We start from the raw sequence: 25647 nt of genomic DNA, 5'->3' as shown, positions 1-25647 counted from the left end.
TTTTAGCTTTCAAACACAGACACTGATGATCTGGGAAATGAGATGAAGACTGAACATAAAACTAGCATCAGAGTGATGAAGGAACATTTTAGGAATATTTCAGAAATCACTGAAGTTGCTAATTAGTGGTAACGTATCTCCTTTTGCTATTCTACTGGAACAAATACAGGATTAATATTTGTAAATTCATATTTGACTGGGAAAAGAGAAGTATGAGTTGTCAGATTATTGTCAGTATTTATGCACTGTGGTAAATAACTAAAGATAAAATATGTATATGACAGTATTGTCATTTCTTTGTTCCTAATGAAAGTGCATTTTTTTCCATGTACAGTACACCCCTGCTATTTATTAAATTTGAAGACAGTTCTTTATTCCTTGCCCTCTCACTGCCTCCATCATCATTGATACATATTTCTGAAAATTTATACAGGTTCCAATTAATATGTATGGTTTTTTACTGAAGGTGAGCAACTCTATTGAAAGTTTGAAAGAATGTAAAAAATTTAAATTTCTACACTGTTACCTACTAAAAGTTCAGGCACAACCTTTTCTGTGCATCGGTCTTCATCCTTTAGAAGACCCACCAAAGTCACTTAGGACTACATATGTGAATCCTAAAGTGAGATGTGATCAATCCAAGGGAAGAGCTGGGAAAAGGAACACATTTCTGAAGCTTGCTCCATCACCAATCTCAGTGGAAATGATTGTCAAATCAGACAAAACTGGGGGAGACATTTTTTACCATGGGAACAGGCAGAACATGACAGATGGCAAGGTATGAGAGTCTTTTAGTGAGAGACGGTGTCTAAGTACTGACAGATTCCATGACTGAATGTGTTGTGAGGAACAGCCAGCTTGAGCAGTCAGCTTGAGGGAACTGCATTGTGTTTTGCCTGCTAAAAGAGTCTATTTGCCTTTTTAAATTTTTTTTTCATGTCTCAACCAAATCAAAGATATGACGTAGTATAAGGGATAAGCAGGAATATTCTGAATAGTTGATCCACCAAGGAAAATTCTGGCTCTGCAAATTATTTAACCACTACTGAAAAATGAATATGCTTCCCAGGACAGTCCTTTAAGTGATAAAAAATACTGATCAGCATAAACAAGCTGCAACCATTTAGCACTAGTGAACACACGAATTTTTTTACTTGGAAATTAATAACTTGTTTTTGAATTCTTATCAGTTAACAACGCAGAGCCCCACAACATTAAGGAAAAAAGACTTCACCCATAATTACCACCAAGAATTATTAATCTGCTATATCTTCAAAATGTGAAAAGGTCAGTAATTGTGTTCATTTTTTTTTTTGTTATTTGAGTAGCAAGTGACATCTAGGTCACACCTTCCCTTTCAGAATATGGCCAGAGAGATTATGACCCGCTTTACAATAGAGTTTAATTTTAATCAGACAACTCTCAACTTGTAAAGAAAGCAGCTTTTGTCAATTATGATTACACTTGTATCTGTGTCCCTGCAGTGAAGGAATCTTCTTCTTCTGCTGTGTAGTCACCAAGCCTTCATGGAAGTAACTGGAGATGGATTCACAGAAAAGTGTACCACTGTCCTCACAGCCCCTGCTCAGAACTCATCAGGACCAGGAAATTTATCTTCAGGGGAAGGGTGGACACAAAGTATACCTTTTGAATTATAAATCTATCGTTCACTACAGTCTTTACTTAACCTGGTCTTTCAAAGCTTAATTAATGAGTGCTCGATAGAAAGGTGAAGGACCAACTGCAAACTTAAACATTTTAACAAGCCACGCACATACAGTCTTAAATGAAACTGTTCATGAGTGTGGCAACAATTTAGCCATGTTTATCACTTGACCTCATCTTCTAAGATATGTAAATAAACTATGCTCAAATTTTATATAAATTGAGGCAATCTCGTTAGCTGCATGTCCTTCTCCTATTTTTAGTTTGCAGTCTGTGATTAAATGTTCATGCCCTACTAGTAAAAATACCTCTTCTATTAAGTTCAAAACTGCCAGAATTTCTCCCCCCATTCCTGTTTTCTCAGAATTCACAGTATATGTCAGAGGAATTTTGACTAAACAGAGACTCTGAGCTATGTATAAATTTACAGAAATTTGGCCACTTGGTATGCACTTCTGCCTCTCATAATGTTATACACTGAAAAAACAGAGTAAGTGACACCAAGTAAATTGCTAGTAAAAGAAAATACATCATCAGAGCAATGGAACTGATTATTCCTGTTTTGTTTCAGAAAATGTATAGAAGTTGTCCAGACACATATACTTGGAATTGCCAACACTATTTCATAGTAACACAGTCACACAGCAGTGTCAGAACAGTCCAATTGCTGCACGTCTTCACAGGCCTCACCATTTTTGTCTACCCCTACATTTTGGGGTTTTTTTTCCTAACAAGAGAAGAATCTGGTACTGATACAGGAAATCAGAACAGCACAAATTTTACACACATCCTTCATGTTTTTCAAACAGGTTTTTTTCTCCTATGGTTTTCCATGCTAATTGCTCACTAGCTATGCTATTTAACAGTCCAACAGTTTGCTTTAGTTTGCTAATCCTTATTATGTTTCACAAGATGCCTAGAGGATCCCATTACACCTACCTTCCAGAGAGCATCCCTGGCTAACCTAGCTGGCTGAGATTATAATATCTGCACTGTAGCATTACAGTAATCACCTACAGAAAGTATTAGAATATAGATAAACACTGGATCTTACAGAAATTCGACATTGTGATTAACATGACAATGTAATGTGTAGAGATCAGAAGACTTTTAAGCATAACATCATCTTCATTAGATATTTTTACCTGTTAAGAGAGCAGAAGACTTAAACAACTTAGGTTTGGAATCTCATCTTCAAATATAAATCATTTTAGAGGCAGAAGGAAAAAAAACCCTGTAGTTATTGATATGACATAGAAGAAAAGCAAAGAGATGATATTATAAATCAAAGGTAAATCACTTAAGTTATACAAATACATACATTTTGAATTAGTGGGTCACTTAGTGGTATCCAAGATAAAAAGCCTGAAATTACCCTTCCTCATCAGCAAAATAATTCCAGCTCCACACTAGATGGAAGGCCAAAATACAGTCATTTTGATCCATATCATAAAGGAGAAAGAAAATCAGCAAGGGATGTGCTCTTCATCTTAAATGGAAAGACAGAGAGAGGGCTGCAGGAAAAGAGGAAGAAAGAGAATCACCTGGGTTCTTCCACTTACTATGGTCAGGATGTAAAGAAAGAAAGTTTACTGCTTCCCACAGCAACAGTCATGAATTGTTTGCAGCGTGTGTCAGGTGGGTCAGCCAGCCTTTCGTTTTTCATCCTGGAAGCACCAGCTACTCTGCCCACCAATGGGCTTTTAAGATGCATTATTTGTCATTCTGAATCGTGGCACATACCTGAGCACTGGTAATGACTTGCTTGTTAGCCTCAACCTTCTCACTCTGAAAGGAGGCAGGAAGAAATGAGGGGAAAACAAAAAACAAAAAAGTCCCCAGCTACAGCTTAGCAAATGCACTGCAGTTAAGTCATTATGCATGAATAGAGAAGATATATTACAAGTCATTACTCATTAGTAGGAATGAATATATTTGGGTTTATTTTTCAAGTAAACTGAGGTGAAACCTGCACAACAAAGGGATAACTGTCAGAGGAGAGATGAATAAAGCATCTAAGCTCAGAGAAGAACTTGCTGAAGAAGGTAAATGTCACTGATGCCGCGGTTCGGAGCAAACATCTGCTATTGAGGGCTTCGTGTTTGCCCTGAGGGTCTGCTTTGTCTTCTCAGGCACCCTAAAGCTCGGGCTGAGGTCGGCAGGGATTCAGGGCATGCCTGAAGCACAGGAACTGTGAGATGCAATATACTCAGCTGTCGGTTCTCTCCCAAGGAAATTCCTGTAAGGATTGAGGCACGGCTGACGTGCTGTGGTGAAGCGAGCTGTGCTGAAGTGGATCCAAGAGAAGAGGCTGACCCCGGCGGGAAGGCAGAGCCAGCCCAGCACTGCCAGGGACCGCTGCACTCCAGGGCAGTGATTGTCCCACGCTTTTCCACTGCCCTGCTTAGTACATGCATATTCACAAAAGCTCTGACCATTCCCACTGTCCTTTGCCCCAGACCTATGGATAATGGAGGGCCAAAGGAAGGTAAAACTTGAACTTCCCAAGGAAGAAGAGTTTTCTGAGGCACCAATGGAGATATATAAACATACAGAATGTATGTATTAATGCATTTGTTTCCCGGGAGGTAAAAGGCAGTTCTGCCTTGCTTTAGGGACAGGCTCCACGGTCTCCTTCATTAAGGCAGAGCTGCCTTGCAGGACTAGGGGGCCTGAGTAGTGAAGAACAAGCTGACAAGACACAGCAGAGGATCCGCCTGGAAGCAATGTGCTAAATCCTGCAGAAGAGCACACAGCAAGAGCAGAGAGAGCACGGAAGACCATCTGAGTCCTGAAAGAAGTGAGGAAGTAGCTGTGCTTCAAGCAGCCCTTCTGCCTGCTTCACATGAATGCTGTCTTGCAATGCCAGTGTCTTGCTCGGTGCAAGATGTTGCAGTGTGTTTCTTGTTAATGGTATGTTCTGTTATTGCCTAAGCTAATGGTTTAGTCCAAAATTATACCCTCCCACCCACCTTGTCAATCTATCCTAAACTACCTGTCAATCCTGCTTTGAGCCAGCCCCCTGCTTGGAATTCCTCTTTGGAAATCCCCTAAAACTGGAGGTCTCATTAGTCCATGTGATCCAGTTTCCCCCCTACCTCTCTCATTGGACAATGTCTTTGTAAACCCCGCACTTTATCCCTCCTCAGAATTTCTCCAATTTGCTAAGAATTTGTACCTTCCCCTTGAACCTCCCCCATATTTAAGTTCTTGCACCTTGGCCATTGTGCTGGTTTGAAAGCAAAACCAGTGCGAGACTCCAAGTCAGTAATACAATTTAATAGGAAAAAGGAGAAAAAAATAAAATACATGCAATAATACAAAAGAAAAACCATCAACAGAGTCAGAAAAACAACCTGACACCCTGTCAGTCAGGGTGTTGGTAGCAGTCCCATTAAATGGTGGCTGCAGTCCTCATGGATGACAGATGTGATTCAGTTGAAGCAGTGCTCCTGTAGAAGGTGCAGTTTTCCTCCGAAGGTCCAGTGATGATGTGGAAATGGTCCGACTTCCCTCTGGGATCCAGTGGAAAGGTCTCCTTTCGAGTCCCAAACCCCAGTTTTTTATCTAGGTAGGAAAGGCTTGGCTCCTGCCCCTGGCTGGGGCATCTCCCAATGGGATGATGTAATCTTATCAGTCACACAATAGGACTCAATGGCCCATTAACAGAATATATCTTCTGGAGGAAGGATGGGTTGTGAAAAGATAACGATGGTCATCCCCCTGATTTTATCAGATGGCACATCAGCAGAGGATATCTCCCACAGAGATAAGGATCACCACCCCTCCCACATTTTAACAGATGGTGATAGAATACACATTTTTGCATTGTACCCCAGGACAGCCATTTTTGTTTTTTGCTTCACGGATTCCCCAAAGTAAATCCTTTTTATCCTATGCAAAAGATCTCCCCCTCCTCCTTGCCTCCTTCGAACCCAATCTGACAGCCAAAAGGCCATGGAGCCATAGGTCGAGCCACATCTCAGGCCTCCTGTTCCCGGAGTGGAACTCAGTCTAGGCACGGGGCCATAGTGGCAAAGTGAGCGCAGCTCTGGCCATAACACCAAGCTGCGATTTTGTCCTTAGTTCCTTGGACTCTGGGATTTTGAAGGGATGCATCTTTCAGCCTTTGCATTCAGGTCGAGTTCCCAAAACTATCAGGAGCAGGGAGAGGCATTGTGTCTCTCACCAATGCTGATGTTCTGCATGCAGAGGAGGGCAAAGCTGGATCCCTACACATAACAGGCAAGCAGCTCAACAAATCTGCCAAGCACTACCCTCAGGTAGCCCTCAGTTACAGGAGAATAGCTACTAAATTATATACTCATTCTTTATCAAAAGGCAGCAAAATTATTATTCTGAATACACAAAGAATTCATTATAACATGGCACTTTCTATATAGTATTTTTTTCTTTTTTGCAACAGGAATGAAAATGAAACAAAAATGCCAGTTTCATGTGCTTTTCTTCACAATACTTTATAATTTAAAAATGAATTTCAAATGTGATTTAATATAATTGTTGCTAATTGCACTGTAAATGCTTTAAATTAAATAATAACACCTAAATGTCATATGATTACATTCATTCCTCATCTACCAAATTTATACCACATTTCTTGAGCATATATCTTCTTACACAGAAGTGTATATATTTACCTGGATTTCTAACTTCTCATTTTTATTTACCTTCTGGTTTGAAATTATTGATTCAAGTAAAAACAAATATTGGACATTGGAATAATTATTTCAGAAGCAAAAGTGCTATTTTCAGAGTTTAAATTCAGAACTTCAAAGAGGTGTTTCCACTCCTAATTGAAATATTGTTCTAAAATGGACATAAAAATAAGAGGAACAGTATTTCATTTTTTAATTCTTGGAAACCTATATTGGGAAGAGTGGAAGAGTACCATTGCATTTAAGAAAATGCAAGTTCTACTGGCAGTAGACATTCAAGTAAGAACAAAATAGACCTTGCAACTTAAAAGGAATTTAGACAATCACTGCAAGAGGGATCACAGCCGTTACATATGCTGCTGTATAAATCATGGCACAATCACCCATGTCCTAAATGAATTTCTAAACATACAGACTCTTACTTTATGAGTAATCTATTGCATTTTGATAGTTTTACATGGTGGTTCATTTTGTACATTATTTCTAACTCTGTGAAAACTAATCTGTATATCTTCTGCGTTATGAATCAGACTGCTATTTCTTTAAATATCCTCTCAAAACTATGCAAGACATCTTACAAATTTTTGAGTTTCATTCAAAACTCATCTTCACTGGAATATATGAGTAAAAATAAAAACAATTTTAAAAGGTCAACTGATACAAGAAAAATATTCAAAATTAACCCACCAGTCTGCTTTTATGTGGTGTTGTAATATAAAATGGAGAGCTGTAAACACAACCATTATGCATAGCACAGGTTTATTCTTCCTGCTACCAGACAGGCTATCAGCAGGAACAGGGCAGAGAGGTTCTATTTCACTCATGCAGAACTTTGCTCATGAGTGAAAAAAAAATCTAAATGCATGTCCAACACTAAATACAGGCATACATATAGAATATGAGGCAGCATAAACCCATAATTAATTTTGATTCCCTTCATAGTTTAGTATCCCCTATGACTCAGACCACTCAGAGGTCAGCATATACAAATGGCTAATATGAGGAGTTTGGCTTTGAACTTGAGAGAATTTTTCTTGGTTTGGCTGGATACTCCAGGTAGAGAAGAGCCATATACATCAGTATAACAGCAAACTTGCATTTTTAAAAATTTAAATAGTACCGTTGGGACTCCTCACTGATTAAACTTAGCAGATTGATACCTCCTCACTTTGAATCCTGATCTATCACTCAGGCTTTATGTTGATGTCAAGAATGCTGAGGTAAGCTCAGCACTTTTGTGCTTTTATCTTCAGAAAAACATTTTATTTTATAATCCTCTGTAAAAAGACAGGTGCAGAGACTACCATTTGTATAATCTACCTTCTGAACAGATTTACTAAGACAGCAAAAATAAGCTTGCTAATGTTCTGCTTTTACAACTTCCATCAGAACATTATTGCATAAACTACAAAATGTAATGCTGAACAGCCTGCCAGAATCAAAAAGAAAACAAATCAATAGCAAGTAAATGAACTACCTCCTCATGCATGTATATACATGTAAATAAATGCATACTGTTTGTATTGCTCTAAAGATCAATAACAAATTTAGCACACATGAATTGTGGAATATATATGTAATAACAGCACTGTCAAAGGGAAATAATTGATCATGTATATATAGACTAAAATCCAAGCACAGTATTTTGAAATATCACAAAATGATAACAGCATCCTGAGGTGTACTCTGGCTTGCATATAAGTAAAATAAAATATCAAAAGTAATACTCTAAATATACTAAATAGACTACTGTGAGACTGCAAAGTTGGATCAATTTAATATACTAATAAATGCACTAATAAAGCTAACCTTTCAGAAAAAGAAGGAAAAAAACTTAGAACTTCTTAAAATAAACATAGGTGTTAAATGCTAATCCTATAAATCCCTAAAAATCATTGGTGGATTTAGACCTGGTCTTTAGATCACGTTTACAAATTATCCTGGCATCCTTCCTTCCCCCACTTCCCTCTCTAGCTGGCCTTGTCATTGTGCTGACAATGATAACACACCTTGCTACTCTCTTTCCAAGGAGCAGTGGAATTTAACCCTTCCAACCTAGTAATTCCCTGTTATGTTAGTTAATTGCACATTTCTTTGTTATAAACCTAGCATGCTTTGTATCTTTGCATTTTATCCCTGACTCCATTGCAAAGGTCTCCTTACAGCTTAGCAAAATTCCAGCACAGTCTAGGAACAAAGGCATACACGCTGAGTCCCATGTCCCTGCAAGCAATGACAGACAGTTCTGTGTCAAACACTGCCCTGAATGCAGTGAGCTTACTGTCCAAAGGAGGAAAAGAGTCCAGGGGAGGAGAAGTGCAGTCTGACAGGCTGCCCTGCTTTCCTGCCTGAGGAGAATCTGGGCTTTTCTGGCTCCTGTCCTGGAGGGTTGCCTCAGCTCAGATAATCCTCTACATGCTATGGCTACTGCCCAGGGACGTGGGCAGTAAGTGTCCCTGCATCACCCACATGAAGAAGTTTCTTTTATTCATATTCTTGTGCCAGTAGCGTTGTCTCGCCCATCACTCTGACCAAACTTACTGTTCATGTTGGGTGATCTCCCAGATATCCCTCTTCATCCAAATCTTACCAGCAAGCACAGTTAAAGAAAAAAAATTCACAGTTTTGCTATAACTCTGCTAATACCCATCTCCACTTTTACCAACAATGGATGCATCTGCTGCGTTTTTCTAGAGTTTTGACAGACTCACTAAATGCTTTTCTGAAAGGCACGTAAAAGCACAAGCATGAAGCAGAACTTTCACAAAAGAGAGTTTCAAATATAATCTATTTATCAAGGACTTTCAAAAAAATCTAATGGTTCTCCATCATATATTCAATTACTTTATAAAGAGCTATTACAGAAAAAGTGTTATCATGGCCACAACTGTTCTGAGTCAGAAGCTGAAGATTGCATTTGCTATAATGAACAAAAAGAAGATGGATCTATAGAAATCTGTCATCATAATCAAAAGGAAATATAAATTTCTTTGCAAGATTTTTAACTAGATAAAGTCATAATCAGTGCAAACTGTAATACTAGAATAAAATATTTCCTTTCATAGCTTATCTAAGGAAGACTACAGAAAATAGAAGTAAAGTTTCCTAACTTTCTTCATAGTATCTCTAAAGGTTTTAATTTTTGAGATGACCCATTAACCAACAGATGTACCATCATGTATTATGAGGTGAAAACTAGGCAGGTGTGATGAACAAAATTATAAACACCATTCAAAAAGCATAAGATTTACCCGTATCTCTTAGAACAGAAGTTTTTATTCATGAGTTCCATGGCAATACTCTACGTAATACTTGAAAGAAAGATTGTGTCAAGACCAAGGGAGAGGCTGTATTTTTATTTCTTAAGCAATTCCTAATGGTTATCTGTTGTATTGCGTTATTTTATTGTTATTAGATGGTTTGTTCCATTGTTTGTACACCCCCCCCCCCCCATTATAATTCAGTTGCCCTAATTCCCGCCTTCCCGTGATCAATCAACCCAAGTCCCAACCCACCTTCCAGAACCTTCCCTGTCCCTCACTCTAGTCCCTGCCCCGGAGATTGTCAATCCCTCCTAGCCCCTCCTATCCTTCTAGTATCTTCTGTATCAGTCATCCCCTTCTTAGCACACGATGTGATGTTACATGTATTTCCCCGCCTATGTTTCCCCTATTGGTTGTGTGTATAATCAGCCCTGCCTTATGTTACACCCCAAACTGCAGCCATTGGTTCTGTATTGTACCCGCCCTTGGGGGAGGGCCCCTATTTAAGTTGCTGCACGGCTGTGTTCCCTGCCTTCTGTGGTTCACTTCACTCCATCCGAGTTGTGCTTCCTCCCTCAATAAATCCTGCTTCCCCGGAACCTCAGAAGGACTCTGTCTCGATCCTTTGCTCCTCCCCGGACGCGTGTACGGCCGTTCGGGTTCAGAGCCCTTCCCACATTCCGGGTTCCCCTGAATCCTGGCAGTGCGCCACTCTCGGCTCTGGGCTCGCCTTCAGCAGCCAGCTGGGCGAGTCGGTGCGGGCTGGAGAAGGCGGGCCGCGTCAGTTATCTCCTGTACTTTAATGTAGTGTTCAGTGTCATAGGCTAGGAAAGTACTTTTTTACTCTACAAATCAAAAATAAAAATTGTCTGTGCTTTAAACATGACAGTTAGAAGATACTTCTTGAAATGTCTGGGCTAATTACACAAGGGCTGTTGTTTCCTGCACCATAGATACAGGACACTGTTATTGCATTTGTCCCTTGAGTAGGAAACTTTCTCACCAAACTTCTTTAAAAAAAGAGAAGCACTTTTTAACAGATAATTTCAGTGACACATACTGTTTCTCATAGCAGAAAGAAGACCACAACACTTCAAGAGTTACTTTACACCACGTGGGTGAAATTTTTAACTGTAAATTAATATTACACACATACTACAGAATTTACCTTCCATCAGCTAAGACTAAACTAAGCTAAGTATGAGCTAAGATAAAGACAAGCCAGTAAATAAATCAGCACCACACAAAAACCATGCCTACACCATCACTGTTCTTTGAACTATCCAGATCAGTATTGTCCCTGGAATCTGTCATTTCATTCAAACAGAATCTTAAAATTCAGCTAACATGCTCAAAATTAATGTCCTTGAGCAATTCAGCTAACAAAAGGACTTTTCCAAGAGTATATCATATCAGATGATTTATTGCTAAATACTCCCTTTTTTTGCTTCACTCTGTAACTAAAAAGTACATTTACTCTTCTAGTTTTATTACACTATCTTTTCGTCTTTTTCTGGGATGGTGTTATATTTTGCATTCATATTACAGGTGAATTTTTCTTTAGACAGGAATCCAGTCTGGACTATTTAAATAATACTCTAAAACAAGACAGGAGTTAACATGTTTTTAACATTCTGCAACAAGATTATATATACGGAAGATTCCGATTTAAATTTAAGATATTTTATTTATTTATTTAGCATATGACATATATTTCTATTAACTTTTATTTGTGTGTCTTTCATTCTTTCTTTATAATATAGGCTCTAAAAGAAAAGACAGTCAGGTAGGAAACTACTGTGAAAATTTACTGTACCTTCAAACCTTCATGATGTTTTTTCTGATGCCTGTTAAGCAATTTCAGGTAAAAAGTTAAGTAAAATAAGTAATAAATAAGCCTAAACAACGTGTAAAAATAGTTAGGTTAATGTAATCATAATCAAAAAGTACGAAGCATTTATGAGTGATGTATTATGTAATAGACAGTTCTGCATGGGAAATTCCTCAATGATTTACAAATCCAGTTCAAGTTTACATTTACTGTGATGATTTCCCTTCTCCATAATGATTCCTCTGCACATTTGTAAAGCGGCAGATCATCACCCTAATTGTTCTAACATCACATTTACTGTTGAATTCATAATAATGATGAATCCTCTCAGCCACTGGTTCATGTCTTTAGCTAAATAACTGGCAGTCCCAACATCTGGCATATTCAGGCTGTATAAAATACAGTGACCTCCTCTTGGAAGATAACTTTCTAATTATCTGAGTGCCAACATGTGCCAAGGCATCAGTGGATAAATAATTTGCTTATTTTGATTGTTCTTAAGTCTGGGGAGATGGATACAAACCAGCTGTTACTGCATTTCCTTGACTATTTCCAATGTTGCATTTTGAGAAAAATTAGTCCAATCACTCTAATTTTAAAGAAAAATAAATCTGTATTTCCTTCTGTTTCAGAATAAGAATCGCTTTCAGCCAAATACTGTGTTCAATAGTGGGATTGGAAAACAAATCTCTGGAGAAAAAAATTAGGGTGGTGAGGGGCACAACACAGGAAAATGGGTTTGGGTTGTTGGGGTTTCTCTGAGAAGGTGGTGTCAAGATTTTTTGGGGAGGTGGAGAGATGTTGCTTTTTTATTAACTTTTAAATACACTTGATATATTTATATTATATTAAATTTTGCAATTTCTTACAGTGTTGGAAACAGAAGAGTATAAAGGAGTATTTAGAAGAGATGGTAAGTATAAAAAGAGAAAATTAGGAAAAAGCTGAGATAAGCACAAAAGAAAAAAGGAAAGATAAAAACCTCACATGGAATATGGACATTAAGAAAAGGTAGGAAAAATTCAGGCTGAAAAACTAGCATTCACTGACAAAAGGTCAACAACTAAGTTTTCAATCATAAAATCTAGTTAAATTCCCACTTAGTAGTGAAAATCCAGCTTGGATTCATCTGCTTGAAGAACACAACAAAAGGATTCTAACTGTCATTGAAGCACAACACGTCCTGAACTTCTTTCTAATCGATTAAGCACACCCAGAACTGTGCAAAGAGAGAGAGCTTGTTCATTCTGGTCTTCACAGACGTAGAGCAGCAAGCTCTGTGAGATCCGCTGACATCTGATGATTTCTCTCTCTCCATGAGAACACAGGGCTTTACACACAGAAAAAGCTGGGGAGAGGGAAACCTGATAGTGACACCATACAACCCTCTCCTCCTTGAAACTCCCTGAAACCAGGAGTGTTTCACAGCAGTTGCAAGCAGCTTCCAGCAAAGATGAGAAAGTCTGAAATAACACTTGCAGTATGTTCTGTCTGCAGCATAACATTTGCCTTCAGGGAGGATTCTTAGAGTCTGTAGAAGCCTAGCAAGAATTTAGGCTTTTGTTCAGGAAAGCACTTGAGTTCACACTAACTCTTACTGTATTCAGCAGTTCTTAAGCTTGTGCTGAGCCTTTAATGAGCTGGGTGGTGTTCAGAATGTGCTAAAATGTGGTTCAAGTACATAACTGAAACAAGACTTCGATTGTTGTAAAATGGTTTTGTTTAGTTTGGGGATCCTCTGCATGCAAGTAGTTTGCAAACTATGGAAATAGACACTGCAATAATTAATCCTACATACGTTCAAGAAATACCAACAATCTTTAAAATATATTTGCTCTGAATATTAAAGGATTTCATAGTAACAGATTCAAAAATAAATGTACCTGAATTATTTATTTCTGTTATTAACTTATTTATAAGCTACAGGAGTCACCTACCTAAGCCATAAGCATTCTCTGTGTAAATAATTTACATTTTAAAAATTGTTACAAAATGTGTGATGACTTGTTTATGCAAAACCTGATGGGGGATCATTGTTAGGACGGCATAAATGAGAGCCATTACCTGCACAGCTGCTTTGCAAATTTCACATACTTACAAGCTAGAAAAAGTTCAAATATTAATGTTCCCATAACAGAAAAGAACACGTTTTGTTTTTATACTTGTCTGCATACATGCAAAAGTGCACATATGTGACTTTAAATAAATACATATCTTTATATATAACTGTGGAAGGAGTATAAATACATATCTTTATATATAACTGTGTTGGTTTGCCTATTAGCACATTTTGACATGACTGGTATTCTGAATCAATGTTAATATTGTTCTCCTGATACGAGACTCACTTGGATATTGAATCTCTTGCCTGCTTTTCCCTTTAATTTTCAAAACATCTATTTTAATGTGTGAAGAACTTCGAAGTTCTGCTAGTAATTTATGAATAGCATGATGGACTGGGGTCAGTTCACAACTGAGTTCTCAAGGCAAGAAAACTAGATGATGGAAAAGATGATATAAAATGTCTCTTTGCTCAAAAGTACACACAGGGGCAGGCTCTGCATGCCTTGTTCATGCAGGCAAGTCCCCTCTGAACCCAGATCTCTCATTGCCTTGAGATTTTCATAGTCCTTCACATCAAGGTGGATAAATGTAAAAGATGCCAGACCTTTAACCTAGCAGCAATTTATCACAATGGGTTCAGTGAGCCTCCAGTCAGACATGGTTCAACAGAGATGGTTTGCTGTTCTAATCAAATACAATTATAATCAGATACAATATAATCAGACAATGCCAGAGCAGTCCCAAAGCTAACTGGCCAGCTGCCTGTGCAGATTACTTCCTGAAGCATTCCTCACTGTTTAGGTGCAGGTCATGCAGTAGCTGATGCACCACAGGGAGTGCCCTGATGGAGCCATCCATCCACGCCACGTCAACCACTCGATCCCATCTGCCAAAGCACAGGACAGACCACTGAGGGATCACTGAACACTCTCCTTAACAAACGCTCCTGTTGTTGTCCAGGGCGAGTGCAGAACAGCCTTGCAGGCACAGCGGATTCAGGCTGTCCATAAAGACAGTGCAGTTCAGTCTCCCTAGTGCTCCCATCTGCCAGTCACTGCTGGAATCAGCCATCTAAGGAAAGTGTAGGTTTTGCCCATGCATAACTAATAACATCAATAATTTCTTGGGTTAAATCTTCCACTTTTGCACTTCAAAACCTAAACCCAGGTTTTTGATACAGCACGTTTGTGGAGCAAACTTGATATAGAATGTCACGTCTGATTCATTTGACTCAAAATCCTACATTGATCCAAATGTAATATTTAGGAGTACTTGTGCCTGCCATCACTTTTGTCTACCAAAAAATATTCTCTTGAGCTATACAAAAATATTAATGAAACTCTTAATTACATTTCTATATCATGTACCTAAATCTACTTGACAGAGCTGAAAATCAGGCCGCCTATTTAAAGTGTAAAATAAATTATTGAGAACATCTGCAAAATTATAACCTATTTCTTCTTTCCTATCTTCTACTTTTAAGTATTCCTCCCATCACCATTTTGATTTGTTTTCTGTCTTTATGTTTTTCAAATAGCCAGTATTAATAGAAAAGTATTACACCATACATTTATCTCAGAATAATAAAAAATGTTGGTATCAATTATATGAAAAATGTGTGCTCTAAGGTAAGAAGTATATATTAATTTCTCCATTGGTCCACACAAGTCAGTAAATTGGCTAAGTAAAATGAAAGAAAATAAAAATGTAGGCAAAGAAGTGTGTATACACAAAGAAGTGTGTATACAGAGAAGCAACTGTTAACCTGAAAGTTGGGCACAAAGGTACAAACTCTGTCCAGAAGTAATTTTCTTAACTTATCAAGATGATCATCAATGATGATTTGCTAATGGTGATCATACTTTCAAATGTAAATTATGGCTAGGTCCAAATAGTGATTTAATGACATAAAACTCAATATTAATGCAGTAATTACTTCTTTGACTGTGTGCTGATAGGCAGATATTCATTAGGTAATGCTCACAGCAGCATGTCAGCTTCTCATGCCATAAAACAAGCTATGAAAATACCAATCTATAAAAGAACCTTAAAGAGAGATTTATTAAAACTCATCCGTAATTTTCATGGCTTTTCTGAACTTGTGACCTATCCTCTTACATTAACACAGTTGCCTCTGATCAGCATTGCTTTTAGCTGAAAGTGTCTCCAGCTTATTATTCTAAAGAGATATTTGTGAGGACTGTAGAATGGGAAACACAATTAGATAACAGCTGCTGTTTAGCATTTACCATAAAACTTCAAGATTCCTAGTAGGTGTTCTTTAGAAAAAAGTCGATTAGTAATTTAGAGCAGAACAGAAGTCATCACAATTTCAGTCCTCAGTAGCACCAGGGGACTTCTCTTTCATTAGAATACTCACGGTGGGGACTTCCTTTGTATCCTTCATAATGGAGTTTACGTTGTAAAGACTTTTTTTTTTTTTTAACACTACAAAATTCAGAGCACTGATAGACAGCTCTGTCTCTCATCTTTATCTCAAAGGACACAGATAAAGTCTGTTGTCAAATTAGTCAGTAAGGATGGAGGATAATCCCTAGCAGAGAGGCTGTTAGGCAGATCAAAGATGAAAGTGTCTAAACACAGGGCTCACCTATGTAATTAATTGTGTTCATGCAGAAGTGCTGAACCACTAGCACACTCCCTCCATCCTAGGATATTGATCTCCAGGAAACAAACTATATCCTATCTGGCAATTGCCCAGAGATTACTTCTTAATATCTCAGCTAGGTATCCAAGAGAGCAGAAAAGCACAGGGAGTATATACATATATCTATAGCCACTGCAAACAGCAGTCCCAGTGGTTGCACCAGTGTTGAATTCAATCAGATTACAAAACAGCTGCTACTTGTTTTCAGGTGGGATGTATTTAAAGGCATTTACCATTCCTCAGGCACTTCTTCTGCTTGGCCAGGAGAAATCTAAAACTGATTACTCACCATTGTTGAGCAGCAGAGTATGACAATGCAAAAACATGAAATCCAACATTAATAAATTAGAGGATCAGATTTGTAGGCAAAAGGTACTAGGCACACTGACCTCCACATTAGAGGCTGATAGAAAACGATACTATTTGCAAATATTATTAAATCAAACACATTATACTAATCAATTAAAAGAGCTGCTTAAGTACCTTCACAAACTAGAGGCTGTTAATTTGCAGAGATAGGAGTACACTGACCTAATTTCTGCCTGCTCTAAACAAAGCTTTGTTTAATTATATACCAAGATTTGACATGTACCTAACATGCATTAAAGCAGTTGACAGCATGCACTTTTATTCAGAATACTTGTAACATCATACAGCAAAGTGTTTTTAAGATACTTGAATTCACAACAGTTGGTTTCACCGAACTATGACTGACTGCAAGCTGTGATCTGAATCTTCCCATGGTTTCCCACTGCAGCTTTGCATTCAAGCTGATGAACAGCGATGCAGGCTAGGACAAGGGCCCACTGCAATGGTCAGAGGGCCCTCACTTAAGGGCCCTACACTTAAGGACACCAGCTGTAGAGGAGACTCACCACTGCTCTGCTGGACACAGTGAGGATGGCTTTGCCAGTGCCTGTAGAAGAAATGATCATGCTCAGCTCTGTGGATATAGATCAGGCTACTCAACCAACATCTGACACCCCCTCCTTCTTCCACCATTGATTGTAAGACCTTTATATCTCTTGTATAACTTCTAGAAGGAATGAGAGGAGTCATTCTAAGCTAGCTCCTTTTCTTTATCTTGGCAAAGACAGTAGTGGTTTGCTTTCAGTGCTTGACCATCTTCTTTGAGACACAGTGTCCCACTGAGCTTATTTCAATATTTCTTATTAAACACATACATGAAGCTGCAAGAGAACACCATGAATTGACACACTGTGCAATCAAGTAACAGCTTCAATACAATACAGAGGGGGTTTCTTTCCCAGAAGTTGTGTTAGAGAGAATCTGACATGAATTTTTATTTGTGTTGGAATTTTTTTGTAGAGAGGATGCTGAATCAATAATTTACTGTTGAATGTTTGGAGGGTGCTAGCAGAGCTACTTTGCTTGCAAATAAACTAATGTCTTTACATATTTAAAAAGTGTAAAGAATAAGGAATATCCTGTGGGTTTTTCATTTACTAGTTGAGCAAGATGCATTCAGACAGGAATGTAACCAAAAAAGACAGCTAAATAGTAATGTTGTTCTTTTATTTATTTACCCAGCAATTACTATCATTGCCTGTGGTTTAATTTGCAATGATATTAATGAGGCATATATTTAAAAAATACCAGAAGCTCTTCAGGAGATTGCTTAATATGAATTGATAATGTAAGGAGTTAGTAATATCTGTCCACAGTATTGTTAGGGCACACTGAACCATGCACATTTTCATTCATTTGTCAGAAGTTCCAACCCATGTGAAACTTTAAAAATGCTTAAATAGCAATAATAAGGCATCAGTACTGCCTCAGTCTACACAGCTGAGTCTGACACAGCTCTCCAGTTTGGGAGGTGCTGCTGGAGTAGAAGAATTTGGTTATCTTATATTCAGCAATTCATCTTGTATCAAATTTTTTTCTGTTAATTTTCTATAAGCCTTGCTAAACAAAATTGAAAAAAAAATGTGTTATCAGCTGAATAAAGTAACATTTTAATACTCTAAGAAGTTGAGTATTAGGTGCTAGTAAGGTATCTTTATAAAATAATACCACCAAAAGCATTTTATGTAGTGCTGCATAAGAATCTAACACTTTGAAAATGTTTCTATGTCACAACACAATATGATTTCATGAGGCTCCTGCAGACTAAAAGGAACCACGTTAACATCAGAGATCCATGCATGTGGATTTTAGGAAAACGTTTGTCATGTCATTTTTTTTGCTTTCTCAGATTTAGGTTGCTTTCTAATATCCCCATTTTATTTTCCTCATCCAAGATATAAATTTGCTTGTGAAGAAAATCAAAAGCCGAATTAGAAGTAACTACATTTTCAGCCGCCTATTTTCTGCATTTTTTATTTGCATTGCCTCGTTTCCATGGTTGAAGAAGGAGAACATTGTAGGAAGAATCCTCGCATCTACGTTATGAAGAAAACTCAACAGCACTTCACCCTGATGAGGTGTAATTTCTTCCTTTGTCCTAGCTTCTGGACCTATTTAATATGCAAAAGCTGAAACAGGGGGAATAAGCTGAAAAACTACAGGTATCTTCAGGTAGAAGTGGCCACCACAGAAGCAATCCAGCAAGATCTAGAACCATAAAGGATCAGCATGAGTCTGAATTAAACTTTTGGAGTGTAAAATGCTATAAATATTGTCCCAGTCACATAGCACAGTCAAATAAATACTGGACATATTATGCCAAAAAGTGCATTTTCTTTACTAAAAAAAAAAAAAGAAAAAAAAAAGAAAAAAGCAGCTTACAAAGACTGCCTTTATAGAAGAGATAATTTCAACTACTTCATGCAGCACTGCCAGAAATTACATTTCCACTGATTAAGGAGGTTTCGTGGAGGCATAACCGGAGAAAGACAGAATTGAATGAGCTGTATTCATAAATACTTTCAGACTATTAGGATTGACAGTCATTTCAAGACTGCTGGTTAATTAAAATACCACTACTCATACAGATTACTATATTCTAGTTAAGGCTTTATGACTCTCATTCAACCCTCTTTCACACATAAAATTGTCAAATTGTTAAATTTCTGTTCTGCTTAAAATCCTTCTTTCCTATTTCTGTTATAAATAATATTTATTTCGGTTCTTGTTTGAATTTTATTGACAGGTAGGGCAGGGAGAATTTGTGAAGATTTTCTTTGCAATAATGGAAAAATCTTAGTAAACTTTCACCATCTGAATAGAAAAAAAATAACTCTGAAAGAACTTTGACTATTCCCCACTGCAGTTCCTTCAAGTGGTTAATTAACAGGGTTTTGTCTACTTTCTTATTTAAAATCAATTGCTTAAAGGAATACCTTCCAAGAAACAGTCCAGAAGAAGGCCTCTGGTTTGGAAAACATATTATGTTATATAATAAGATTTATACTGTTAAATATCGGGATTGTGAATAATTAATGCAGTGAAAGTTTTTCTAGTAAGAGCTCTAGCAAATTGGGTAATTCTGCTCTAAAATATTACTTGTTTCACATCATTCGGTGTCATCTTTATGATGTGTCTCACAGCTGCTTGTATTTTATTATGTCATTTTCAGACTTCTCTGCTGCATATTGAGATGAGATTTGATACTAAGTATCATAAAATAGTACTCTGTAAGTAAATTACATCAATATCAAAACAAGTAAGACACTACAAACTGTATTTATTGCCTCCTCATGTGCTATGGCACACCAGAGAAGTTCACTCAGCGTTGATGGTTGTCCTGCTTACTTTTGGGTATGTTGCTAAGCAAACTTCTACTTACTTGAGCTTATGGATTAACCATATGCTAAGTACTTCTCAATCATCTGTGAAACTGTTTTCCTTAATGCATCACATTACAATTCCATTAAAGCAGATGTACACTCTTTTTAAGTTAAAAAAGCCCAAGTTGACGGTTTTCAAGAAGGATCTATAACCCTTCATTTCACCAAAAAAGGCTCTCAGAAAAAAATCACAGTATATTTTACCTGAGTACAAAATGCAAAAATAGATGTATACATAATTTTTTTAGGTTCTTGGTCCGACATAATGAAATCTTCTGAAGTAAAAAAATCTTTTGGTAGTATTGCTGTTCAACTTGCTGCATGAGGACAACAGGGTTTGAATGGTCTGGGACCATTAATTGCCCTAGCACCTTGCTCTGGAAGATTACTACAGAGAGTTTTAATTCAGGAATTTAGATGACTGAAGCAGCACCTTTCCCATATTCACACAGGGTTACACTTAGCACCACTTGTCAAGGAAAGAGTGGGAATTCTTGGCTTCTGCACCCTTTTTCCTTGGGCACAGTACACCCAGGAATGCACATCAAGCTCGATTGCTGCAAATCACCCACTTTATGGCTAACACAAAAAGGATCAAACAGCTTGTAATTTAAAAAAACTGGAAGTTATGTACAATAATCAGTTCTTTGAAGCATTTGAATTTATATGAAAAATTTATGAAGAACAAACTGAGAGTGAATGTGTGCAAAGAAACTGCTTGCTGAGTTAAAACAAAATCTTTGAATTATCTCAAGATAACTATGACTTTAATTTGTTCTGTGATCTCTTTCTTTGGGTTCTGTGGCTCTGAAAGTGGAATGATCCAATTCTTCCATAATTTGGTTATTTAGCACCAGCTTGTGACTGTGTCATTGACTGTGGCATCAGGGTCCAGATAAGAAGGTAAGTAGTAATAAAAACTTGGGTTTACTACATCTTAATATAAAAAAATTTTGGAAGAAATTTGGAAACATGCAATTTAGGAAGAATGGCAGCCCCATAAACAACAAGGGCAAAAAGCTTCACTGTTTATGCAGGTATGTGGTTAGTTATTGTTATCTTTTACCCTAAATGGAAATAAGGAGAGTTACAACTTTCTGCAACAGACCACCATCCTCTAGATATTTGTGCAGCCATCTAGGCTTTGGTTTAAGCTTTTATAAAAGTATGAAAATGTCAAGGTACTGAAATAGTCCTAGAAGTAGACAGTAGAGTAAACATATTTTCAGAAAGGTCAATCAATCATTTACTGTAATTGTATTTCTATGTTTGAATGCTGTATCTAACTTTCTTGGCAAAGTTTCAGAAGATCCTTCAGACTCCTTTCTGTCATGCCTAGACTTCAGAGTAAAAAGCAATGTGCTTGTTGCTGGGATTTTTTTGACCCTTAACTTTATATTTTGAAGTTACATGAAAGAGAGAAAAACAATATGCAAGGCTTGGGAAGTAGAATATAAGTACCCAATGAGTACATCCCCAGGTGCAGCTATTCATGCTTGAAGGCAACATAACTATTTTGGTCCTTTCTTAGAGGTTCCGTCTCACAAATGCATTCAGAGTACAAAGACCAAGTAGTCAAAAGGATAAAAGCACTGCTGCCTTTGTCTGTTTGGAGGCCACATACACTACAAGAGCCCACTTCAGAAGCCAAGTAGTTATCTAAAACAATAAAAAATGTCATAAACAAAGCAGTCCTTGAAGAGACAGAAGAGGTTTGTGTTCAAATGTTGAGAGAAAACATGAAAATTTAGCCCTGGATTTTTCTGTCCCGAGAGCTGACTCTCCAGTGTTTTGCTGGAGTTCATATAAAGAATGAATAAATATAAGTTTTGCTTCAGTTGAGTAAGTAAAGTTGCAAAGCTGAGATGGGAAAATAAGGGATGAAAGGAGCAGATTATTCAAAAGCTGAAATTTATGTTCAGCTTGCATTTTCCACATCTATTGTTTCCTTATTCCCCAGCTCAAATATTGCTCAGATGAGCAGGCAAGAATTACTTAGACACACAGCATAGATTAAAATGGCAAACTGCCACAGTCTTTAGCACAGAGGCACAGTACTGTAATCCTACAGCGTTACAATTGAATTCAAGGTAGGTTTATAGGATAACACAGCTAAGGAGAAAGGGTGAAACCACAATGTTTTGTCCAATCAGCTTAAGTGTCGTGCCAAAAGATAGGAGTTGTTTCCCCTAGGACCAAAGGTCTGGCCTTTATACAAAGCCCACTCATGCAGAAACCTTTTGAGAGACAGATCCTGGACACTGATGAAAGGCTTGACGTCCTTTATTTTACTGCTGCTGGCTGCTGACACTGGACCTCACTTCCTCACCCCTCACTCCAAGTGAGCAGCGATAGATATGAAAGAGCATGGTTTTTATCCTAATGCTATTGAAAGAGCCAAGATAGACCTCTGGCTCATCTAGCTGGCATTCTTATTACAGAGGGTCAATTTTCTTTAAATCACTATCTTCTAGGCCAACTTATATGAGGGCTAATGAGAGAATCCTTAATGGATCTCTAAGAAAGGACAGAGATCACTTCTCTCCTACCTAACAGGAAGAGGGCAGTAATGAATCTCAATAGTTCTGAGGAAAAAATACATTTGTTATAGTTGTAACTCAAACACCAGCCACCCTAAAACTCCACTGCCTACTCATGAATGCAATAAAAGAGAGAAGTGCCATATTATGAAGGTCAGCACTACCTTTTTTCACATATTTCACTGCTGCGAATAAAGGACTACTAAAGAAGGCATAGAAGAGAACTGTGCATGAGGCTACAATGTTTGATAATGACCAGGTTGCTGAAACTGAAGTTGTTTTCTAGAAGACGTAGCTTTTAAAAAGTTTGAGAAACCTTGCAGTGGTCACTGAGTGATGTGAGAGAACAGATCTAGAATGTAGAAAATGTCGGTAGAGAAAGCAATGTTAAAAATTATTAGTCACTATTAAGACACTATTGAGGATGGAAAATTCCTTAAAAATTGTTTGCAAGAAATGTTTAATTTTTCCACACTACATGTCGTCTCCTAATAGAATGAAGTGTCTGATTATTTCATGGAAAACCTCTCTGTGGAATAATTTTGTACAGATTGCTAAATCTTGTGCAATTTATCCCCTACACATACAGAATATATTGCAAACATCAATGACCCCCCGCTTGGCAATAATACTAGATGTTTGAAATTTGGATTTGAGTTTTAATTTTATAAGACAAAGCCAGTAGAATGACACAACTTTTGCTTCTTAAGTGAATACCTAAGTAACAGATTTCTGAATAAAATTATATATGCTTGTTCAGTAAAAGTCTGATCCAGTCCAAACCTGGTCTCAATCATGTTTGAGTGTTAAATGGCACTTGGGCATGGGCTGTGGCACTTCAATCACTTCAGACTTGGTTTATGCTGCATATTAACAGGGGTAATCTGGTGTTTGACAGCAAATGATGGGGCAAATTTGGACTTCTGTACAGGCTAGATTTGATTTTTTTAATGTGCACTGTCCTTGGTTAGTTATTGACTAAACAAGAAGTCAGGGTTGCTATCTCTGGAATAAAATTGCATTATCTAAAGGTAGCCAAATATAGCCCATAAAGTGATTTTTAAAAAAGTTTTCATTTTAAATAAGTAGCTATATCTACCTGCCTGGCTTAGTTGCTTATAGTTCTCAACATTTTCTGAAATGACAATTTTTCTAAAGGATTATCTCTTTTTATTTACATTTCTTTTTATTCATCACCACAGTCTGCTTCTTACTGCAAGGAAGAAAATGCTTTTTCATCTAATGAGACCCTTCATCATTTGTGATGGACTTAACACCTCTGAGAGAAAAGTCTTACCCTCAAAAGTTTTGCAGTCAATGGATTAGGGCCATTAGTTTCTTTCTTTAAGTTTACTTTGGGGTTGTATTTTTGGTTGGGTTTATTTATTTTTTTTTTTGGTCAGAATCAAACTTATGACAAATATTTCTCTTTCCAGTTCCTGGCTTCACTGAAGTATCTGAAATTTAATTTTCCTTGCTTGCCATAGTAAACAAATTAGCTGGTTGAAGTGTTGTAGCACATGAAAATTTTATATTCTCTCTGAGAATAAAAGTCCATTCATTTAGAGCAGTAAGAACTAAGACTCATCATTAGCCTCATTTTCAGGATCATTTCAAGGCAGTAGGGACCAAATGCCGTCACCAGGGCTCTAGGTTTTGGCACCCCAACTGCAACCCAAGGGACTTGATGTTACAGGTAGGCATGAGAGAAATTTTTGCAGGAAAGACTTTTGGTCAGATTATCCCTGAGAGCTGTCTAACTTTTTTGTCCTTTACATCCCTTCAAAGGTCATCGTGATAGTTCTCTAATTTCCACTTACACTAGATAAAATAGTTTAACTGCTGTTAATATTAAAAGCTGAAAAATTAAACTGCACAGCAATCTGCATGCTGAGAAGACAATATGGAATCACCAGGGCAGATATGTTTGATATGTAAATATTCTACCACAGCTCAATATGCCTCTCTGTCTTTTTCAAGAAGCACGTCAATTCCCTACAAAAGGCAGTCTGCTGGAGTTTTGATTGTGCTTTTTACAGATATTATGCCATCTCACAGGCATAATGATACTGGATTCATGGCATGCTCTATGCTTGCAGAATCACATCTGAGCAAACTTACGTAGAGCATCTGCTTAGCATTGTCTCCAACATGAAACTGCAGACAAGGACTGGTTGAAAAAAATATTATCATTAACTTACCTTTGCTTTTCACTACCTCTTCAATATTTACCACCCACTTCTTCACCTGCCCCCCAGACTGTCTGTATTGAGGCAAATGAAAGACACGGTGTGTATGGTGTTTAGGGTCCAGAGCACAAGTCTTGTGAAGAGCAGTTGAGGGAACTGGGGCTGTTTAGTCTGGAGAAAATGCTCCTGAGGGAAGACTCTATTGCTATTTACAACTACTTGAAATGTGGTCATAATAAAATGGTTGTTGTCTCTTTTCCCAGGTAGCAAGTGATAGGATGAGAGGAAACAGCCTCCAGTTTCACAAGGAGAGGTTTGGAGTGCATATTAGAAAAATTCACTTCACCAAAAGGGTTGTCAAGCACTGGAACAGACTGCTTAGGGAAGTGGTTGAGTTACCATTCCTTGAGGTATTTAAAAGACCTGTAGATGTGGCACTTACCAACATGGTTTAGTAGTGGGCTTGGCAGTGCTGGGTTAATGGTTGGACTTGGTGATCTTAAGGGTCTTTTCCAACCTAAGTGATTCTGTGAGTCTATATATTCCTTGAGGATCTTGAAGAGCACCAGCCATGGGCATCATAAATATATGCTTCTTCCTGAACTCCAGCACTACAGAAAACACATGCATGTGGACTTTGTCAATGTGCACATGAACACCTCAGCTACTTCACTTCTACTTCAGAGGAAAGAGCCACAGAAAAACCTTGGACAGATCTCTGGAGAGTGTAAACTGAGCAACTCAGCACTTAATCAGTCTTCCCAGGATCCTACCAGATAAAGTCTTGTCCACAGCCTTTTGGACAGTGTGTTTCAGGGCTTGGCCCTCCCATGGCTCTCAGCACTTCAGTGAAATCATGTTCTTTGCTACAAAGTTTCAGAAATAAATACATGAAAAATAATTGGGGACTTCATCTGCACATACAGCTAATTTGATTTCAGCAACAAAAAAAATATAGCTGCAACATTATACATTATATATTATGCATTAACTAGTTAC

General features: G+C 37.6%; 1 long non-coding RNA gene across 1 annotated transcript; it reads left to right on the top strand.

The window, feature by feature from the left end:
- The first annotated feature begins 1070 nt into the window (after window positions 1-1070).
- Window positions 1071-18909, top strand: LOC148223952 (uncharacterized). Its single transcript, XR_015803556.1, has 4 exons — window positions 1071-1287; window positions 11368-11390; window positions 12307-12348; window positions 18432-18909. It is a non-coding gene; the product is annotated as an uncharacterized LOC148223952 (long non-coding RNA).
- Window positions 18910-25647: the final 6738 nt, after the last annotated feature.

The sequence above is a fragment of the Sturnus vulgaris genome, chromosome 4 (genome assembly GCF_052056855.1).
Source record: "Sturnus vulgaris isolate bStuVul1 chromosome 4, bStuVul1.hap1, whole genome shotgun sequence".
In the NCBI taxonomy this organism is placed as follows: domain Eukaryota; kingdom Metazoa; phylum Chordata; class Aves; order Passeriformes; family Sturnidae; genus Sturnus; species Sturnus vulgaris.
This window is presented reverse-complemented; position numbering and strand designations above follow the sequence as displayed.